Below are 20,725 nucleotides of genomic sequence, written 5' to 3'. Positions count from 1 at the left end.
GGCCACGTGTCCAGAGGAAAGGTCGCTGCTTGGAGGGTGTGGATGTAGTTAAAGGGGAGAACAGATAGGTGAGCCTCTCCTCCACCCTTGGTGCGGAACACTATAAAGTAAAGCCTCACTGGAGAAGACATAGCTAAGGCAGTGACTGGGGTCGATTCCCAGAGCTGCCACAGACTCCCTGAGTGACCTTGGGCAAGTCACTTGAATTTTTCATTGTCTCTGTTCCCCATCTGTAAAATGGGGATAATGATCTTTCTTGTCTCCTACCCTTTCTCAGGCTTGTCTATTTAGACTATAAGCTCTTCAGGACAGGGACTCTCTCTTACTATGTGTTTGTACAGTGCCACGTGCATTGAGGCTCTGGGCTTGCTTGGAGCCTCAAGGACCTCCTGGAATACCAATAATAATAAACAGAGGTTCAGCACAACAAAGGCCCGGGTGTCAGCCAGTCTGGAGAGGTGCTTTCACCGTTGGGAGCCAATGATAGCAGAGTTGGGAGGACTGCAGTATGGATTTGGACATGAACACACTAGGAGTCGGGGGCAGAACTGAGAAATGAACCCACAAACCCATGCCCTGGCCAATAGAACATCCTCTACAATGTTGCCAACCACCATCACAACGCAATTTGGTCACAGCACCGTGTGCGCTCGTAACATCACAATGGGATTGTCCTTCATTGCCACAGCTGCTTGGAGCCTTGGGCAGCAGCACCACAGGAAAATTTCCCATATACCACAGTTACACAGGGCATGACTACACATGGGTGTGCCGCAGGCCGTAAAGGACCGGAGCCTTTATCATGGAAGTGAAGGGCAGTTTTGAGAGAGATTTCATTGGGTTATGGAGGGTAAGATACTGGCTGCATTCATAGCTTTGCATTTGAACATTAATCAGTGTGCCAGTGACAGGCCTGAAGGTCTGTGTTGTTTCAGCAACCAAGTCTAGTCTCAGTCCTTCTGTGTTATCTAAACTTTTCTGAAACTGACACAGAAATTCAGGCTAAACCAGCCTGAGGTTTGTCATGTTGTGCAAAGCGTCTGTGTACTGGATGTATAACCTGTATAGTCTGGAAACTTTTCTATTATTCACTGCGTTAGTATCCATGCGTTATCAGACTACACTCAATCCCTTCACAATCTGGCACTGATTCCACAGTCCTGGCAGGATTATTCTTTGGAAACCAAAAGAAACAGACAGTGGTGAATTTCACTGAAGACAAAGTCTTTTCTCTTACTGTCAGTGAGGTCACTGCAGCACCACTTTGTGAAAACAGACCTGACCAAGTACAACTTAGTAATAGGTTTGTTGTTGGTATTTAGTTTACCAAGCTTCAGGGCCAGATCCTGAGCTGGTGTAAATCAGTATAGCTCCACTGAGATGACATCCATTTACCTTAGCTGATGATGGGGCCATTAGTAATTTGAGGCAAGCCTCTAGGCATCTGAGTTCTCTGGCCTAAGGGAGCTGTATAAGAACACAGCAAAGTGCTGAGTGAATTTGGGTATCATCTTAAGGCCCTTGTGAGGGGTGCGGATATGTAATGCCTCCCTCATAAACTCAGCCAGGCACAGCACGAGGAAGACAGCAGCTCAGTCTGAGTGGTAGAGTGAGTGTGGTCTATTAGATAGGATACTAGAATGGGAATTGGAAAATCTGAAGTCTACCCCGACTCTGCCACTGATCTGCTGTGTGACTTTGGTCATGTCACTTTGCTTCTCTGGTGCCCTTCCCATCTTTTGTCTGTCTTAGCTGTTTAGAATTTAAGCATTGTGAGGCAGAGACTGCCTCTCACTGTGTACAGCACCTAGCACAATGGGGCCCTGATCTCAATTTGGGACTCTGCATAATACAAATAATAATTATAGAGTCATAGATTCCAAGGCCAGAAGGGACCATTGTGATCACCTAGTCTGACCTCTTGTATAATACAAGCCATGGAACTTCCTGAAAACAATTGCTAGAGCAGATCTTTTAGAAGAACATCCAATCTTGATTTAAAAATAGTCCATGATGGAGAATCCACCATGACCCTTGGCAAGTTGCTCCAATGATTAGTTACTCTCACTGTTATACATGTACACCTTATTTCCAGTGAATTTGTCTAGCTTCAACTTCCGGCCATTGGATTGTGGTATAACTTTGAAGAGCCCATTATTAAATAGTTGTTCCCCATGGAGATATTTATAGACTATCATCAAGTCACCCCATAGCCTTCTCTTTGTTAAGCTTTTGTAAAGGGAAATCATGCCTCACCAATCTATGAGAATTCATGAGGGGGTCAACAAACATGTGACAAGGGGGATCCAGTGGATATAGCGTACTTGGACTTCCAGGAAGCCTTTGACAAGTTCCCTCACCAAAGTCTCTTAAGCAAAGTAAGTAGTCATGGGATGAGAGAGAAGGTTCTCTTATGGATCAGTAACTGGTTAAAAGACGGGAAACAAAGGATAGGAATAAATGGTCAGTTTTCACAATGGAGAGAGATAAATAGCAGGGTCCCCCAAGGATCTGTGCTGGGACCAGTGCTGTTCAACATATTCATAAATGATCTGGAAAAAGGGATAAACAATGAGGTGGCACAGTTTGCAGATGATACAAAATTACTTAAAATAGTTCAGTTGAAAGCTGACTGTGAAGATTTACAAAGGGAGCTGGCAAAACTGGGTGACTGGGCAACAAAATGGCAGATAAAATTCAATTTTGATAAATGCAAAGTAATGCACATTGGAAAACATAATCCCAACTATACATACAAAATGATGGGGTCTAAATTAGCTGTTACCACTCAAGAAAGAGATCTTGGAGTCATCGTGGATAGTTCTCTGAAAACATCCACTCAGTGTGCAGCAGCAGTCAAAAAGACTAAGATAATGTTAAGAACCATTAGGGAAGGGATAGAGAAGACAGAAAATATTATAATGCCACTATATAAATCCATGATACGCCCACACCTCGAATACATGTGTGTCGTTCTAGTTGCCCCATTTCCAAAAAGATATATTAGAGTTAGAAAAAAAAAACAAGGAGTCCTTGTGGCACCTTAGAGACTAACAAATTTATTTGGGCATAAGCTTTCGTGAGCAAGAACCCACTTCATCAGATGTATGAAATAAAAAATACAGGAGCAGGTATAAATACATGAAAAGATGGGGTTGCTTTACCAAGTATTAGGTCAGTGTAACGAGATAAATCAATTAACAGCAGGCTACCAAGGGAGGAAAAATAACTTTTGAAGTGGTAAGAGAGAAATTAGTGTTGGGGAAACTTAACCTAACTAACCTAAACTTAATTTCCCCAATACTAATTTCTCCCTACTGTTACTCATACCTTCTTGTCAACTGTCTGTAATGGGCCACTCTCTTACCACTTCAAAAGTTATTTTTCCTCCCTTGGTATCCTGCTGTTAATTGATTTATCTTGTTAGACTGACCTAACACTTGGTAAAGCGACCCCCATCATAAATTTGTTAGTCTCTAAGGGGCCACAAGGAATCCTCATTTTTTTTTGCTGATACAGACTAACACAGTTACCACTGAAACCTGTCACCATTAGAGTTAGAAAACGTACAAAGAAGGTCAAGAAGAATGATTTAGGGGTATGGAACAGTGTCCATATGAGGAGAGATTAAAAAGACTGGGCTAGTTCAGTTAGACAAGTGATGACTAAGGGGGGATCTGATAGAGGTCTATAAAATCATGACTGGTGTGGAGAAAGTGAATAGGGAAGTGTTACTTACCCCTTCACATCAAACAAGAATTTGGGGGTCACCCAATGAAATGAATAGGCAGCAAGTTTAAAAAAACAAAGGAAGCATTTCTTCACACAACGCACAGTCAACCTGTGCAACTTGTTGCCTGGGGATGTTGTGAAAGCCAAAAGTATAATTGGGTTAAAAAAAGAACTAGATAAGTTCATGGAGGATCGGTCCATCAGTGGCTATCGGCCAATATGGTCAGGGATGCAACCCTGCTTTGGATGTCCCTAAGCCTCTGACTGCCAGATGCTGGGACTGGACGACAGGGGGTGGATCACTTGATAATTGCCCTGTTCTGTTCATTCCCTCTGAAGCACCTGGCATTGGCTCTGTTGGGAAGACAGGATACTGGGCTGTATGGACCATTGGTCTGACCCATTATGGCCATTCTTCTGTTCTTCTATAAGCTAGAGATTGAGCTTCTTGAATTTGTCACTCAAGGCCAGATATATGCCTTACGCGCCCCAAGGCATGGCATCTTCAGTGCCCCACTCCTGCCTACAGCTGACCTTCGTATTTTCCATAAAAAATTAAACTTTTAACTCACTTTTAACTTTTCGGCACCCCTAGAACGCCAGTGTCCATAGGCATGGGCCTACTGGGCTTAACTGGAAATCTGGCCTTGCTGTCACTAGAAGGCAAGTTTTCTAACCCTTTAATAATTCTCGTGGCTCTTCTGAAAACCCTCTCCATCCTTCCTGAATTGTGGACACCAGAACTGGACACAATATTCCAGCAGTGGTTGCACCAGTGCCAAATACAGAGGTGCAATGACCTTCCTACTACTTGAAATTCCTGTTTCTGCATCCCAGGATCCCATTAGCCCTTTTGGCCACAGTCTCACATGGCGAGCTCATGTTCAGCTGGTTATCCATGGCTACCCCAAAATCTTTTTCAGAATCACTGCTTCTGAGGATACGGTCCCCCTTCTGGTAAGTATGGCCTACATTCTTTGTTCCTAGCCATATGATTTTACATGTAGCCATATTTAAATGCATATTGTTTGCTTGAGCCCAGCTTACTGAGTGGTCAAGATTACTCTGTATCGCTGACCTGTCCTCTGCATTATTTGCCATGCCCTGAATTTTTGTATCATCTGCACACTATATCAGTGATGGTTTTATGTTTTATTCCAGGTTCCAACATGAACTCTGGCATTAATCTGGAAGCAACTCCTCAAGAATGCTGCTTGGGCTGAATCAATCTTTGGTTAAACCAGAGGTGGAACTGGCCTAAGCACCCATTAACATGTCATGATTGTGGGGAAAGCATCTGGACAGAGGGCTCATAGAATCAGGCACACAGGTTTGACTTCTGCATAAAACCATAGGTGGTAAGGAGGGAAAAGACCTATTAGATCATTGGTTCCCAACCTGGGGGGGTCCACCTCCCTGGGGAGTGTGAAGAAATTCCAAGGGGGGGCACGAGGCTGCCCAGCCCTTGAGCTCCTGCCCACCTCCCAGGCTTTCCAATAAGCTGGTCCTCCCGCTCTGAGTGGCCTGGTAAGGGGGCAGAGAGCAGGGGGTGTGTGTGGATAAGGGACAGGAGGTCCCGGGAGGCAGTCAGGGGACAGGGAGTGGTTGGATGGGGCAGAGATTCTAGGGGGGGCAGTCAGGAGACAGGGAGTGGGGGGGGTTGGATAGGCATGGGAGTCTCGGGGGGCCTGTCATGGGGTAAGGGTGTGGATAGGGGTCGGGGCAGTCAGGAGACAGGGAATGGGGGGGGTTGGATAGGGGATGGGGTCCGGGGAGGGGGCAGTTAGGGGCGGGGGATCCCGGGAGGGGGCAGTCAGGGGACAAGGATCGGGGAGGTTGGATGATGGTAAAGGAGAGGTGGGGGACATGAAGGTTTCTCGAAAATTAAAAAGGGGGCATGATGCCGAAAAGTTTGGGAACCACTCTATTAGATCATCCCGTGCTTCTGTCAGCTTGCTACCTCTAGGGCATTCTACAGGGCTTGTAAGTTACTTACATAGGTAGCATCGCCATAGCCTCTAAGTACCTCACAATCTTTCATGCCTTTTTCCTCACTACTCCCACTGGAGGAGGACAGTATGTTATCCCATTTACAGACAGGGAACGAAGGCACAGAGAGTCATCCAAGAAGTTCATGGCAGAGCACAGAATGTAACCTGTGTTCCCCAAACCTCAGGCTAATGACCTAACCACTGGACCATCCTTCCTCTTACACACAGGGTGGCCATTACATGATAGACCTATGGCCTAGCTTAGGCAAGGAGAGATAAAGACTGTATGGCACAAGATGTACGTGTGTGTGTGTATTCTGGCCACAGACATTTGAGTGTGAGTTTTCCTCAAGCCAATTGGATGGTTTTACTGGAAAGCCAAGCTCACGCTGATCCAGTCGAGAAGATCAGATCAGATCAGATCAGATCAGCAAGGCCCTTTCAGATGTCTTGAATTCCGATGACGTGAGGCTGAGTCATGATGTTGCATTGTCACACCAGGTCCCATAGAAGTGAGCAGAATTATTATTGAACAGTTCCTCCAGCTGTATAAGCCATGCCGCTGTGTGTGAAAACATTTCCCCAAGACTCACACAGAGGAATCTGAGATTGGTTCTTTGGCTCAGTCCGGAGCTCATCTGGCTTTGTACAGAATACTTCGTAATAAGCGAATGCTCTGTTACATTATCAGCCAGCTTTTGTTTCTTTTATTTTTTTCATGCCAGCCTTGGTGACTTGGCCTACTCTAGACAATCAAAGCGAAGCTTTTATCAAGTGCTATTATTGTTTTTTCATCCACAACAACAGTGTTGATTATAGCCAGGCTTCCTGCCTTAAGAGGGACATTGACCTAACTGTGGCTGAGCTACCACTGAATTCCTAACGAAATAAAGCCTCTCTTTCAATAGCTCACACGGGGTGAAATTCACCCCTGTGCAGAAGAGCAGCAGAGGGTCTAGGCATCAATTAAGTCCCATATCTTTAAGGCTTAAATGAGGCATAGGTCATGAGCTGGCTCATTGCACGTGGATACTTTTTACCCTGTGGGTTTACAATATTTCAGATGTTAATAGATGATGCGGAACTGACATCTCTGGAGAGAAAAGTCCTCGACTTATGGAGGCAGTGGCAGTGCCCAGGCTTCCCACTGAATCACTCCATTCCCACTAATTTGCCTTAACGCTGACTCAGAGGAACCACATCTGAGCAGAGACAGAGATGGGTGAGGGAGGGGCTAGCAGTGAGTATCGAAAATCCATGCAGATGTTACTGTTAATGTAATGCCAGTTAGGTCTTAAGCTTTCTGATGGACCAGTGCAGGCAGGTGAATGAGAGTGCAGCATCCTACTACCATGTGGACATAGGCTCATGATGGCCACCAACTCCTTTTACAATAGATCATGGCGATTCTCAGTCACTTCCAGCATCGAATGGGTTCCAGCTGTTGTCCCAGAGCTGAAAGGCACTGTAGATCACTGCTAGTTACCTAAGCCATCCATCCCTGCCCCCCATAATCTAAAGGGCAGTTCTCCAAACTGCATGCGAACAATTTGTCCTCAGTCCACACCTGTTTACACAGCTAGAGTACCTTTTAATCCAACATGTCTTTGGCTAGCAGCAGGTGGTGTTTGTTTGCTTTCGGTCTATTTAGTTGTAACAGCTCATCATCAATGTGCAGCCAGCAAGAGAGACAAGTGATTCAAAGGTATATCATTCCATTGTTCAGTTAGAGGTGCTATAATTATGCCTAATGACTTAAGCAGATTCTCCACTAATATATCCTATACAGGTACAGCATCCTTTATACATCTCTGGAAAGCAAAAATCCCCCCTTCAGCCCCCCAAATCAACAGTCTGGCTAATATATAAAAAATCATCACTTTGTGGTACCAATCTCGCTAGCTACTGCTCAATGCTAGTGAAAAGCTGTCTCTCAACTCCGCCTATACATTGTCCATGTCCTAGATTCCTCAGCACCAGTCAGATTTCAGGGTAGGACATGGGAGAGAGACATTACTGATTGCATTGATGATAGATGGCCTCCTCTTATCCACAGACAAGAGACATCCATCCATAATCACACTGCTGAATCTCGACTGTGGCATTTGACAGTCAACCACCAATTACCGCTGTCCTATCTCAGAGATGGGGGAATAGGAAGAAAGTGCTGAGATATGATGACCTTTACTCTTGGAATGAATCTGGAGGGTCATGATGGCCAACTTCCCTATTCTGGTTCCACAGCCCTCACCTCTGGAATCCCACCAGCCCCAAACCTCCTCTCAACTATAGTCAATGTCTATATGACTATGCTGTTGGGGGACCTCAGGAAACCCTCTGGACCCCCCTGCCAGGAAAATGTAGACAGCACCGAGCTCTGCATTTCTTCATGATCAGATGTTAACAGCCCAGTTTCCCATCTATCCCAGCGTCTGGGAGCCATCAGCATCTGGGTGAAGAGCAGTTGGCTGAAACTGGACTCAGAGAAGATGGAGGTTATACTAGTGGGAGAGAGAAACATTATGACAGAGGAAATCAACAAAAATGATTAAAGGTCTAGAAAACATGACCTATGAGGAAGACTGAAAAAATTCAGTTTGTTTAGTCTGGAGAAGAGAAGACAGAGGGGACATGATAACAGTTTTCAAGTACATAAAATGTTGTTACAAGGAGGAGGGTGAAAAATTGTTCACATTAACCTCTAAGGATAGGACAAGAAGCAATGGGCTTAAATTACAGCAAGGCAAGTTTAGGTTGGACGTTAGGAAAAAATTCCTAACCATCAGGGTAGTTAAGCACCAGAACAAATTGCCTAGGGAGGCTGTGGAATCTCTGTCACTGGAGGTTTTTAAGAACAGGTTAGACAAACACCTGTCAAGAATAGTTATTGACTCCCTCAGGGAACTGATGGGCAGGATCCCCTGGGAGAATAACATGATGGGGAAAGGAGTCCAGGAGAGCCGGTTGTATTTTAAAGAATCCTTATTGAGGCTGCAGGAAAAAACCATCCCGATGTGTAGAAAGGATAGTAAATATGGCAGGCGACCAGCTTGGCTTAACAGTGAAATCCTTGCTGATCTTAAACACAAAAAAGAAGCTTACAAGAAGTGGAAGATTGGACAAATGACCAGGGAGGAGTATAAAAATATTGCTCACGCATGCAGGAGTGAAATCAAGAAGGCCAAATCACACTTGGAGTTGCAGCTAGCAAGAGATGTTAAGAGTAACAAGAAGGGTTTCTTCAGGTATGTTAGCAACAAGAAGAAAGTCAAGGAAAGTGTGGGCCCTTTACTGAATGAGGGAGGCAACCTAGTGACAAAGGATGTGGAAAAAGCTAATGTATTCAATGATTTTTTTGCCTCTGTCTTCACGAACAAGGTCAGCTCCCAGACAGCTGCACTCTGCAGCACGGTATGGGGAGGAAGTGACCAGCCCTCTGTGGAGAAAGAAGTGCTTCAGGACTATTTAGAAAAGCTGGACGAGCACAAGTCCATGGGGCCGGATGCTCTGCGTCTGAGGATGCTAAAGGCGTTGGTGGATATGATTGCAGAACCATTGGCCATTATCTTTGAAAACTCATGGCGATCAGGGGAGGTCCTGGATGACTGGAAAAAGGCTAATGTAGTGCCCATCTTTAAAAAAGGGAAGAAGGAAGATCCAGGGAACTACAGGCCAGTCAGCCTCATCTCAGTCCCTGGAAAAATCATGGAGCAGGTCCTCAAGGAATCAATTCTGAAGCACTTAGAGGAAAGGAAAGTGATCAGGAACAGTCAGCATTGAGTCACCAAGGGCAAGTCATGCTTGACTAACCTAATTGCCTTCTATGATGAGATAACCGGCTCTGTGGATGAGGGTAAGCAGTGGACATATTATTCCTTGACTTTAACAAAGCTTTTGATACTGTCTCCCACAGTATTCTTGCCAGCAAGTTAAAGAAGTATGGGCTGGATGATTGGACTGTAAGGTGGATAGAAAGCTGGCTAGATCGTCGGGCTCAACGGGTAGTGATCAATGGCTCCATGTCTAGTTGGCAGCCAGTATCAAGCAGAGTGCCCCAAGGGTCGGTCCTAGGGCCGGTTTTGTTCAATATCTTCATTAATGATCTAGAGGACGGTGTGGACTGCACTCTCAGCAAATTTGCAGATGACACTAAACTGGGAGGAGTGGTAGATACACTGGAGGGTAGGGATAAGATACAGAGAGACCTAGACAAATTAGAGGATTGGGCCAAAAGAAACCTGATGAGGTCCAACAAGGACAAGTGCAGAGTCCTGCACTTAGGATGGAAGAATCCCATTCACTGCTACAGACTAGGGACCGAATGGCTAGGCAGCCGTTCTGCAGAAAAGGACCTAGGGGTTACAGTGGATGAGAAGCGGGATATGAGTCAACAGTGTGCCCTTGTTGCCAAGAAGGCTAACGGCATTTTGGGCTGTATAAGTAGGGGCATTTCCAGCAGATCGAGGGATGTGATCATTCCCCTCTATTCGACATTGGTGAGGCCTCATCTGGAGTACTGTGTCCAGTTTTGGGCCCCATACTACAAGAAGGATGTAGAAAACTTGGAAAGAGTCCAGCGGAGGGCAACAAAAATGATTAGGGGGCTGGAGCACATGACTTATGAGGAGAGGCTGAGGGAACTGGGATTGTTCAGTCTGCAGAAGAGAAGAATGAGGGGGGATTTAATAGCTGCTTTCAACTACCTGAAAGGGGGTTCCAAAGAGGATAGATCTCGACTGTTCTCAGTGGTACTGACGACAAAACAAGGAGTAATAGTCTCAAGTTGCAGTGGGGAAGGTTTGGGTTGGATATTAGGAAAAACTTTTTCACACGGAGAGTGGTGAAGCACTGGAATGGGTTACCTAGGGAGGTGTTGGAATCAGCTTCCTTACAGGTTTTTAAGGTCAGGCTTGACAAAGCCCTGGCTGGGATGATTTAGTTGGGTTTGGTCCTGCTTTGAGCAGGGGGTTGGACTAGATGACCTCCTAAGGTCCCTTCCAACCCTGATAGTCTATGATTCTATGATTACATAGTCCTGCCTTGAATGCAGGGGACTGGACTAGATGACCTCTTGAGGTCCCTTCCAGTCCTACACTTCCCTGCAAATCTGCAGATATCTGAGGACCATGTCTGTGGATCAGAGATCAGATATGGATACAAATTTTATCAAGATGGTTCACAGTCTTGGGGTTTTTCTGGACTTCCCAATTTCGCTTAAGTATCCAAATAGCTATGGCTGCAAAAAAAAATAAAAATAAAAAATTTTCTTCCAGGTACGGCTGGGCAAGAAGACTGATTTGTCCATGGCAATCCATGGATTTGTATCCTGTAGACTGGATTATTGCAATTCATTTTATCTAGGAATTCAACTGATGACCCTGATGAAGCTTCCATTGAGACAGAACAATGCATATCACCTATTGAAAAGCCCATCACCCTGGCGCTCTGCTCTCTGCACAGGATCCCAATGAATTACAGAATCAAATCAAAGTTTTGGTCTCATATGTATCCTCCCTCCACAGGACTGACTCCAGTTACCTAAGGAACAGCATCTCACTGTGCAGCCATGGCAGCCCACTGAAACAAAGGAACTGGCACCCTCAGGAAGGGTGCATCACCCATGTCTTAGTTCAAGCACAGAGAACAAGTTGATCATGACTTCCTCCCACTCCATGCATTAAAAGAAGAGGACAGGGAAACCCAGGCTGCAGGTGGAATGCCAGTGTGTTGCAGAGCCTCCAGTTAGCCAAAAACCTGTAGAAAGAGTGAAACCAGGCAAAACTTTCTAGATATGTTTCCAGGAAGAATAGATTGGAGAGGCCAGCAGCCACCGCTGACAGCATCCTGCTCATGCCCCCTCAAGCTTCACCCTTGGGAAAGACAGCTGCTTTCAGCATTCCAGGTGAATGCGCCATCAGACAGTTCATGTGGCAGCTTTCTATGTGACTGATTAGCCCAGGGGTCGGCAACCTTTCAGAAGTGCTGTGCCGAGTCTTCATTTAGTCACTCTAATTTAAGGTTTCGCGTGCCAGTAATACATTTTAACGTTTTTAGAATGTCTCTTTCTATAAGTCTATAATATATAACTAAACTATTGTTGTATGTAAAGTAAATAAGGTTTCTAAAATGTTTAAGAAGCTTCATTTAAAATTAAATTAAAATGCAGAACCCCCCGGACTGGTGGCCAGGACCCAGGCAGTGTGAGTGCCACTGAAAATCAGCTCGCGTGCTGCCTTTGGCACGCATGCCATAGGTTGCCTACCCCTGGATTAGCCTTTTCCAAAGGCACACAGCCAGATCCTCAGCTGGTGTGAATGGGAGCAGAGCCATGGCAGACAGCAGAGCTACATGCTGTATTTGAGAGATGTTAAATAACCTTCAGTGAGTTGCTCTTCTGCCTAATTAGAATCTCTTTTCTGGTTCATTGCCGTTTTCCTTTTCTGTCCCTCCTGCATGAATATTGTGCTGCAGCTGGAAAGTCCTTCTTTATGGGTGCCCAACAGGCATTGTGGCTCACACAGTTTGTTCCTATTTCGCTAGCGACCCCAGCGTTCGATAGGTTTGACTGACTGTGTTGTCAGCAGCAGCCAGCTGAAAACAATAGTGTCCCTTGGCGACAAGCATTAGGAAATCCTCCTGTGGTGCAACCAAAGTGCAGATACCCATTGCCCCTGCTTGAACTGTGGGGGTAGCGGTGGGAATAATCTTGCTGGAGAAAAGCTTGTACATCACTCGGTGCCGTCAAACCAATGTTCCCTCTTCTGTGTTTTTTCTGCTGGGTGAGGAATGATCATGGCATAAGTTTAATTCCCAGGGGGGAAATTCACCCTGCATGCAGTGGGGACAGCCACAAGACCTATGCATCACGCATGTCTTGCTTAAGCCTTATTTTGAGGAGATGACTGTGTATAGCTCCCGGAACAGGAGAGAATTCTGCCATAAAAGTTGCATGCCTCAAAAAGAAGCTGTTACAAAAATCAGTGCCTGCCATTATGCATTTTACTAATAAGGAACTAAGGGTGCCAGATGGGAGGTAATTAAAGAGTAGTGTGAAGGAGTGTGCTGCCCCTTTAAGGGACAGGGTGGAGCCTACAACCAAGACAGCTTGGGTGTAACCAACGGGGCCTTGCCTCACCCGAGGGCTGGGCTATTTAAACAGGAACAGGAAGCTGAGCAAGGGAGAGGAGATTAGGAGCCATGCAGGCTGCAGCGGATGGTGGGCTGTCTCTCAGGGCAGGTCTACACTACAGCTGGGATCCACGCTCTGAGATCAACCCACCGGCAGTTGATTTGGCGGGTCTAGTAAAGACCCGCCAAATCGACAGCAGATCGCTCTCCAGTCGACCCCTGTACTCTACCCCCGACAAGAAGAGTAAGGTAAGTTGAGGGGAGATTTTCTCCCATCGACCCCTCGCAGTGTAGACCCTGCGGTAACTCGACCTAAGGTACGTTGACTCCAGCTACGTTATTCTTGTAGCTGGAGTTGCGTAGTGTAGGTCGGCTTACCGCGGTAGCGTAGACATAGCCTCAGACTCCAGGGGACCAGCCTGACAAGATTCAGAGACTTTATTTCGTTGAGTTTAAGTTTGGGAGCTCTGACCTAGGGTCCAGAGGTGAGGGCTTTATACACTGTTGTGGCAATTGCTCCTTCCCTAAGACCTTAATAAAGCGGACATGCTGTTTTGTTAGTTTGTTTTGGCTTCCCCTCACTCAGCTCCTTTATTGTGAATGCACTGATGCCCCAATTTTAGGATACAAAGGCCTGCGTGAGGGCAGCACATGGCCTTTTACAAGTTGCCACAAAGCAAAAGGAAGGCAAAATGCTATGGAACCTTGCTAGCTCACGCGGTCTGGGAGACCCACGGCAACGACGGAATTCTGCAAACTAGAAGGAAAACAAATCAGTAAAGGAACATAGAATATGCCTGGCAAAACAACATTCTGCGATGCATTTTCCAAGTGTCACTCATTTGTAATGGTATCAAGTCGTGCAGCGCGGTGGATCTTGTAAAAGGAATAAGATCTTTGCCGAGAAGTGGGGAGTAACTGACGGTACAAACGATGGGGTGTGTAGATCAGCAGAGTAAGAATTAGTGAGTAGAGGTGGGTGAAATGTTGTGCCTGAAACTGTTTTTAACCAAACATACAGAGATGGCGACACTGAAACATTTTGCAGATTCGTGTCGATTTTGCCAAATTCTTCATTTCAAATAAAAAACCGAAACATCCCAGTTAATCAGTCGTGTCCTTTATGATGGGGTCAGCCATGTGGACTCAGTTGTATAATGCAACCTAGGGACCCTGCACTGTGGAAATCTGTGATGAGTGATAGCACTTCTCAAGGCCATTCATGCTCATGGCCACTGCTGTGGCATCAGTTCTGTACATACAAAGGTACAGTCGCTGAATGTTTTATTCTCCTTTGGGTTCCCTTCCTGGGTAATTCAGAATAGAAAACTATGAAAAGTGGCCCTGGATGAATTAAAACTTCCTATCTAGGGTAGAGATGGAAAAGACCCTAATACACTTATGACAGTCCAGCTTCCCCTACCGGTGCAGGATTGCCTATTGCAGTGTATGCTCCACTGATTTGTCCTGGCTGGTTTTAAATGACTTATATTCTAGGGCTTCCACCACTTCCTCTTCACTATCGGGAAGTATTTCCTGGTATTCAGCCTGTTCTTAATTTCATCCTATTACTCCTAGTCATGACTCTATCCATCCATTTAGCTTCTTATCCCATACCCAGCACTGTGGTACGTGAGTGTGATACAGATGCTAAGAATATAGGAATTACCTACTGGATCGAAGAAGTGGTCCATCTAGCCTTTGACAATGGACAGACCAGCTGTTTCAAAGGAAAGTACATGAAACCCTGCAGCAGGCAGTTATGAAGCAATCTGTCTTCAGGTATGAGAGGGGTAGCCGCGTTAGTTTGGATCTGTAAAAAGCGACAAAAAGTCTTGTGGCATCTTATAGACTAACAGGCGTATTGGAGCATAAGCTTTCGTGGGTGAATACCCACTTTGTCAGACACATGTAGTGGAAATTTCCAGAGGCAGGTATAAATATGCAAGCAAGAATCAGTCTAGAGATAACGAGGTTAGTTCAATCAGGGAGGATGAGGCCCTCTTCTAGCAGTTGAGTTGTGAACACTACGGGAGGAGAAACTGCTTTTGTAGTTGGTTAGCCATTCAGTCTTTGACACCATCAGCTCAGGATTAAACAAATTTGCAAATGAACTGAAATTCAGCAGTTTCTCTTTGAAGTCTGGTCCTGAAGTTTTTTTGCTGCAGGATGGCTACCTTAAGATCTGCTATTGTGTGTCCAGGTAGGTTGAAGTGTTCTCCTACAGGTTTTTGTATATTGCCATTCCTAATATCTGACTATCTGTCCATTTATCCTTTTACGTAGGGATTGTCCAGTTTGGCCGATGTACATAGCAGAGGGGCATTGCTGGCACATGATGGTGTATATTACATTGGTGGATGTGCAGGTGAATGAACCGGTGATGTTGTGGCTGATCTGGTTAGGTCCTGTGATGGTGTCGTTGGTGTGAATATGTGGGCAGAGTTGGCATCGAGGTTTGTTGCATGGATTGGTTCCTGAGTTAAAGTTATGGTGTGGTGTGTGGTTGCTGGTGAGAATATGCTTAAGGTTGGCGGGTTGTCTGTGGGCAAGGACTGGCCTACCTCCCAAGGCCTGTGAAAGTGAGGGATCATTGTCCAAGATGGGTTGTAGATCACTGATGATGGATTGGAGAGGTTTTAGCTGAGGACTGTAGGTGATGGCCAGTGGAATTCTGTTGGTTTCTTTCTTGGGCTTGTCTTGCAGCAGGAGTCTTCTGGGTACACGTCTGGCTTTGTTGATTTGTTTCCTTATTTCCTCGTGCAGGTATCAAAGTTTTGAGAATGCTTGGTGAAGATCTTGTAGGGGTTGGTCTCTGTCTGTGGACCTCCCGTGTAGATTGGTCCAGGCTGAGGCTGATGGTGGGGTGGAAGCTGTTGAAATCGTGGTGGAAGGACCCATGGGAAGGAGACTCTGGAAGAATTCCACCACAATTTCAACAGCTTCCACCCCACCATCAACCTCAGCCTGGACCAATCTACATGGGAGGTCCACTTCCTAGACACCACGGTACAAATAAGTGACGGTCACGTTAACACCACCCTATACCGAAAACCCACTGACTGCTATGCCTACCTTCATGCCTCCAACTTCCATCCCGGACACACCACATGATCCATTGTCTACAGCCAAGCGCTGAGGTACAACCGCATTTGTTCCAACCCCTCAGACAGAGACCCCATTGAAGTCAACAGGCGCTGCAGGTGCTCAGCACCTCTGAAAATCAAATCATAAGGGTCGCAGGTTTGGCCCTCAGGAATCAGTGGCTACTTTTGAAGATATGGGCCTATGAGGGTTGCTAAGGGCCTCAGAGGGGATTAAAACTCAGGCTTTCTCGGTAGGAAGGTGGATCTATTAGAAAGGGCAGTAGCCCGGGGCTCAGGAGGTCTGGGTTCAATTCACAGCTTCGATATAGACTTTGGGTGTGACATGGGGGAAAGTCACTTAGTTTCTCTGTGCCTCAGTTCCCCATCCATAAAATGGGGATAATACTGCCCTGCTGCACAGGAGCATTTGTGAGGGTGAAATCCATTAATCATTGGGAGGCACTTATCATGGGGATGGGCAATAGAAACGCACAGACAGAATTCCTGGCACCTAGTCTTGAATTCAGGCCACTGCATGATCTCAAGCTGCTTTACTCACAGGGGCGGCTCCAGGCACCAGCACGCCAAGCGCATGCCTGGGGTGGCAAGCCACGGGGGGCGCTCTGCTGGTCACCGGGCAGCAGGCAGGCTGCCTTCGGCGGCATGCCTGTGCAGGGTCTGCTGGTCAGGCATGCCGCCAAATCTGCAGGACCGGGGACCTCCCGCAAGTAAGCCGCCGAAGGCAGCCTGCCTGCCATGCTTGGGGTGGCAAAATACTTAGAGCCCCCCCTGTTTACTCACATGAGTTCTAGTCCCATTTGGCCAAATTAATTTCTGAGTGTAACTCCATTGGCTTCAGTGGAATCAGACCCCCATTAGCATTCGTGAATAAGGCAAAGAGGGTTTGGCCGTACAGCGGCCATCTGAGTCTACTGTGGGATTTTCAGAAAGGCCAAAGCCCCCCCGCCTACATATTTCCTGCCACTGCCATGTGACGCTTGAGATTTAAAGCCACAAAGGGCAGGGGGTTCAGAAATGAGGTTGCATCGCTCTCCATCCCCTCTTCCTCTGCCGGAGTCCCTCCTTCCCGGATGCTCTTTCTGCCCCTGTGTGATGTCCAAAAGGATGTTTTGGGAGAGGATAAGGCTCTGAAGTGCAGCTTATCATCAGTCCATAGTGCACCCAGGTTTTATTTTTCCTCCTTAACATTTGCAGGCATGTAATGAGGTTGGAGGGACGAGCGGCATGGTAAGTGGGGAACTATAGTTGGACTTCACTCCACAGTGAGGCGCGGGGCGCGGGGCGCCTCTGGTTCTCCACTCACAGCCTGGGCATCTGCAGCGCTACAGTGAGTGCAGTCAAAACCAAAACTGTCCATGGGGAGGTGTCGGTTTCGACAACTCTCCCAATTCAAATGTGTTTTGAGGGAAAAAAAGTTTTGAAGTTGTTGAAATGATGGTTTTAAAGTGAAACGTTTGGGCGTTTGGTTCAAAACAGCTTTTCATTTTGAAAAGTTAATTTATACTACTAAAAAGTTTTTTGTTTTTTAAAGTCAAAATGGAAAAAAATTGAAATTATTGTTTCAATTGACCCAATCTGATTTTTTCCCCAGATTATCGGTTCACAAACATTTTTGAGATTCCGTCTTTTTCTCCTGATTTGGGACAGAGGAAAAAAACCCGAAACCTTGAAAATGCTCATGGGACGGGAAAACCATTTCCCACTCAGCACTTCTCAGGGGGTTCTCAGGAGCCTAAGGGAGCCACAAAAGGTTAAAGGAAAACAACCATGGATAGAAACAAAGTTGGAACGGAGGATTGAGAGACAACGAGAGAGAGAGAGCGCACACTTCCCCCAGCCTCCATGATCCCTCCTTCTTTAAAGTAACCCAGAAAAAGGCATCGTTCCTGCTAAGTGAAGTTTAAGCCTTGTAAGCACAGCTGATGCAGTTAAAGAGCCCCACCAACAGCAAACATTCATGCAGCTCAGTGTCCGTGGATTAATTTGAAATAAGGAATAAAAAGAGGGAAGTTATGAGGAATGATCTGCCTATCAGGTTTTCAGCCCTGGGAAGTTTCTCACAGCGTCACTGTTATATAATGAACTGGGCTCTTGGGTTATTTTCCTGGGGGACTGGTTTGTGCTCCATGAGAAGGAATTTTAGTCGCAGGAAAAATCCCGAGGCTTGTTAATCTTCAGCAAAAGGCTCGTGTGCTGTTTTGTTGTCATAGCACATGCCTGTCTCTGCTTGGATGAAATACTGATTTGCCTCTTGCCCTAGAAGTGAGACATTAAATCCTACCAAGATAGCACTGCTAATAAATTAAGAGGATGGCACTGTTTTCTCTGCACAGTCATCCTTAGAGAGGAAGGGGGATCTTCAGGTTGAGACATTGTATGAGGATTCAGGAGATCTGTGCTAAATCCCTGACTCTGCTACTCTGCTTCCTGTGTGACCCTAAACAAGTCACTTAACCGCTCTCTGTCCCAGTTCCCTTTCTTTGTCTCTTTAAATTATTATGATTATTATTTCTGTTTATGGTAACACCCAGCTAAGAACAGGGCCCCACTGAGCTGGGCGTTGTACATAGTAGGAGACTGTCCCTGTTTGAAATGACTTAAAATCTAAATAAACAAGACAGGCAAAGAATGGGAGGGGAAAGAGAAGTGAAGGCTTATTGTACAAAACAAAGGTTTGCCGGCATAGCTATGTCAGCTCGGAGCATGACAAAAACCACACCTCCTAGCTGACATAACACCCAGCATAGATACAATTCTACCCACAGAAGAGAACTTTTGTTGGGATAGCGAATGTCCTTCAGGGATGTGGAGTACCTACACCGCCAGAAGAACTCCTTATGCCAGCATACACCACATCTCCACTAGGGGGCTTTGCTAGCATAGGTATCTGTAGTGTAGACAAGTCCAAAGTGACCTCATCGAGGTCACACAGCAGGTCAGTGGCAGGAACGGAACCTGGCGGGGGGGGTCTCTTGACTCCCACTTCAATGCACTAGCAACTAGATCACCCAGCCTCCCAGCTCTTTGCAACAGAGACTCACTCTTACCCCATGTACCAATGGTGTCTGATCATAACTGCGGCATCGAGGTGCTACCATAATAGAGATAATAAAGAAAGAAAAACAACACAGTTGAGCCCCACCTGTTTGTATTTCACTGCCTCTGCCTGCATCGGCTCTATCTGCTTTAGCATGTGGCACTTCTTGTGGCTCCGGGAGAGCGCTGACAGCTGATGGGTCGGTGCAGCGGAGCAGAACATGCGCGTAAACATGTCACTCAGCCTCAGAGCCATGCTGTGATTAAGGACAGCATGTTGCAATTGGGAGGCAGCCTCCACAAACCAAAAACGAGGTTGGTAACAGCAAAATTAGAGCGGAGGAGCATGTTACAATACTGTATTCCTGGGCAGGGCTGGTGTGGCTCAGATGTCAGAAACAATTTAATTACACTCATTTACAGTTGGGGCGATTGTCATTCGCTGAGGGCAGGCAATAGCTTGATGCCCACACAAGATAGCCCTGCCCTGAGGAACTTACAGCGTAAACAAGACAGATGCAGAGCCCAGAGGGGAGCCCAGAGGAGGGACTGGCTAGGATTCATTTTGAGGATTATTAATATTATTGCTGGCTCATGTCATGTGGGCCTGCCAGGGAGAAGGGAGCCTGTCGGAGGGACTGGAACAAGGAGACAGCGGAGGAATTTTGAGCTCAAAGGACTGTACAAAATATAGCCATATATAGTACCACGGGGGATGCAGCCACTCTGCACAGCAGAGAGGACAAGAGTGGCAGCCCTTCCGGTATGAAAAGCACCAGCGGTTGTGTCACATGCACATAAAGCAGGCAGGATCTTGTGGCCTGATTTTCAGTGGCACTGGACATCTGCTGCCCCACCTGACTTCAGTGAAAGCCACACCACTGTTTCTGATCTGAAAGACACCCACAGTGTATCTTCATGGAACTCGGTTAATCTACCTGGGGAGGGAGAAGGCCTGACTCAGCTCTGCTGGGGTTGGAGCCTGAACGTCCAGGGAGCCATGTCACATTTGGGCCAATACGCTGCCCCCTCTTGCTGTTCTGAGATAGAGATTCTCTCAGAGGAACAAGCAGGGCGATGAGAGCGGTGCAGCCGTGACAGCACCCTGGATCTGGGGGTAAGAATTGACTCTAGGTATTTTCAAGGTAAACCGCAAGGCAAAAATGGCCAGCAAATTGGGATCAGATCTAGGTGCCCAGTAACTGCACTAACCTGGCCGCAGAGAGCATATGGCACGGCACGTTTAAAACTCTGTCCGCTCCTTCTATGAAATTGTCCCGGAGCTCTCTCGTTTGCCGAAGATATCCCAGGATGGGCCACTCTGTGACATCACAAATGCCACCGTTTAAATGGATTGTAAAGGAGACCTTTGGTGTTTGTATCGCCATATTCTGGGATCTCTTCAGCCAACCTGCAGTTACCAAGAAGTTTCACAAAAGGGGGGCGGGGGAAGGGGAGGAAGGATTCTGAAAAGATGTAGTAAGATGTATTTCTATGCCCTCCATAGCCTGGTTAGTTGATCATCTAGAACAGAAATCTGGGCTGAACGGTTTCCTTTTCCCCTTTGCAGATCACCTTTAATTAAAATGGAGTCCTCCTTAAATGTCTACACTACCCGCAGCATCTAGTCTAGACACGATAAATCAATCCCCGAGCGCTCTCCCGTCAACTCCCGTACTCCACCACAGTGAGAGGTGCAGGCAGAGTCGACGGGGGAGCGGCAGCAGTCGA

General features: G+C 46.4%; 1 protein-coding gene and 1 long non-coding RNA gene across 3 annotated transcripts in view; one reads left to right on the top strand and one right to left on the bottom strand.

Moving 5' to 3' along the window:
• GAB2 (GRB2 associated binding protein 2) overlaps positions 1-20,725 on the bottom strand; it is a 222,015-nt gene that overhangs the window by 89,163 nt on the left and 112,127 nt on the right. The gene's annotated exons all lie outside the window — the stretch shown is intronic.
• LOC123372661 lies at positions 678-19,031 on the top strand. Its single transcript, XR_006580394.1, has 3 exons — positions 678-850; positions 4,894-5,062; positions 17,550-19,031. It is a non-coding gene; the product is annotated as an uncharacterized LOC123372661 (long non-coding RNA).

The sequence above is a fragment of the Mauremys mutica genome, chromosome 1, assembly GCF_020497125.1.
Source record: "Mauremys mutica isolate MM-2020 ecotype Southern chromosome 1, ASM2049712v1, whole genome shotgun sequence".
NCBI lineage: Eukaryota > Metazoa > Chordata > Testudines > Geoemydidae > Mauremys > Mauremys mutica.
This window is presented reverse-complemented; position numbering and strand designations above follow the sequence as displayed.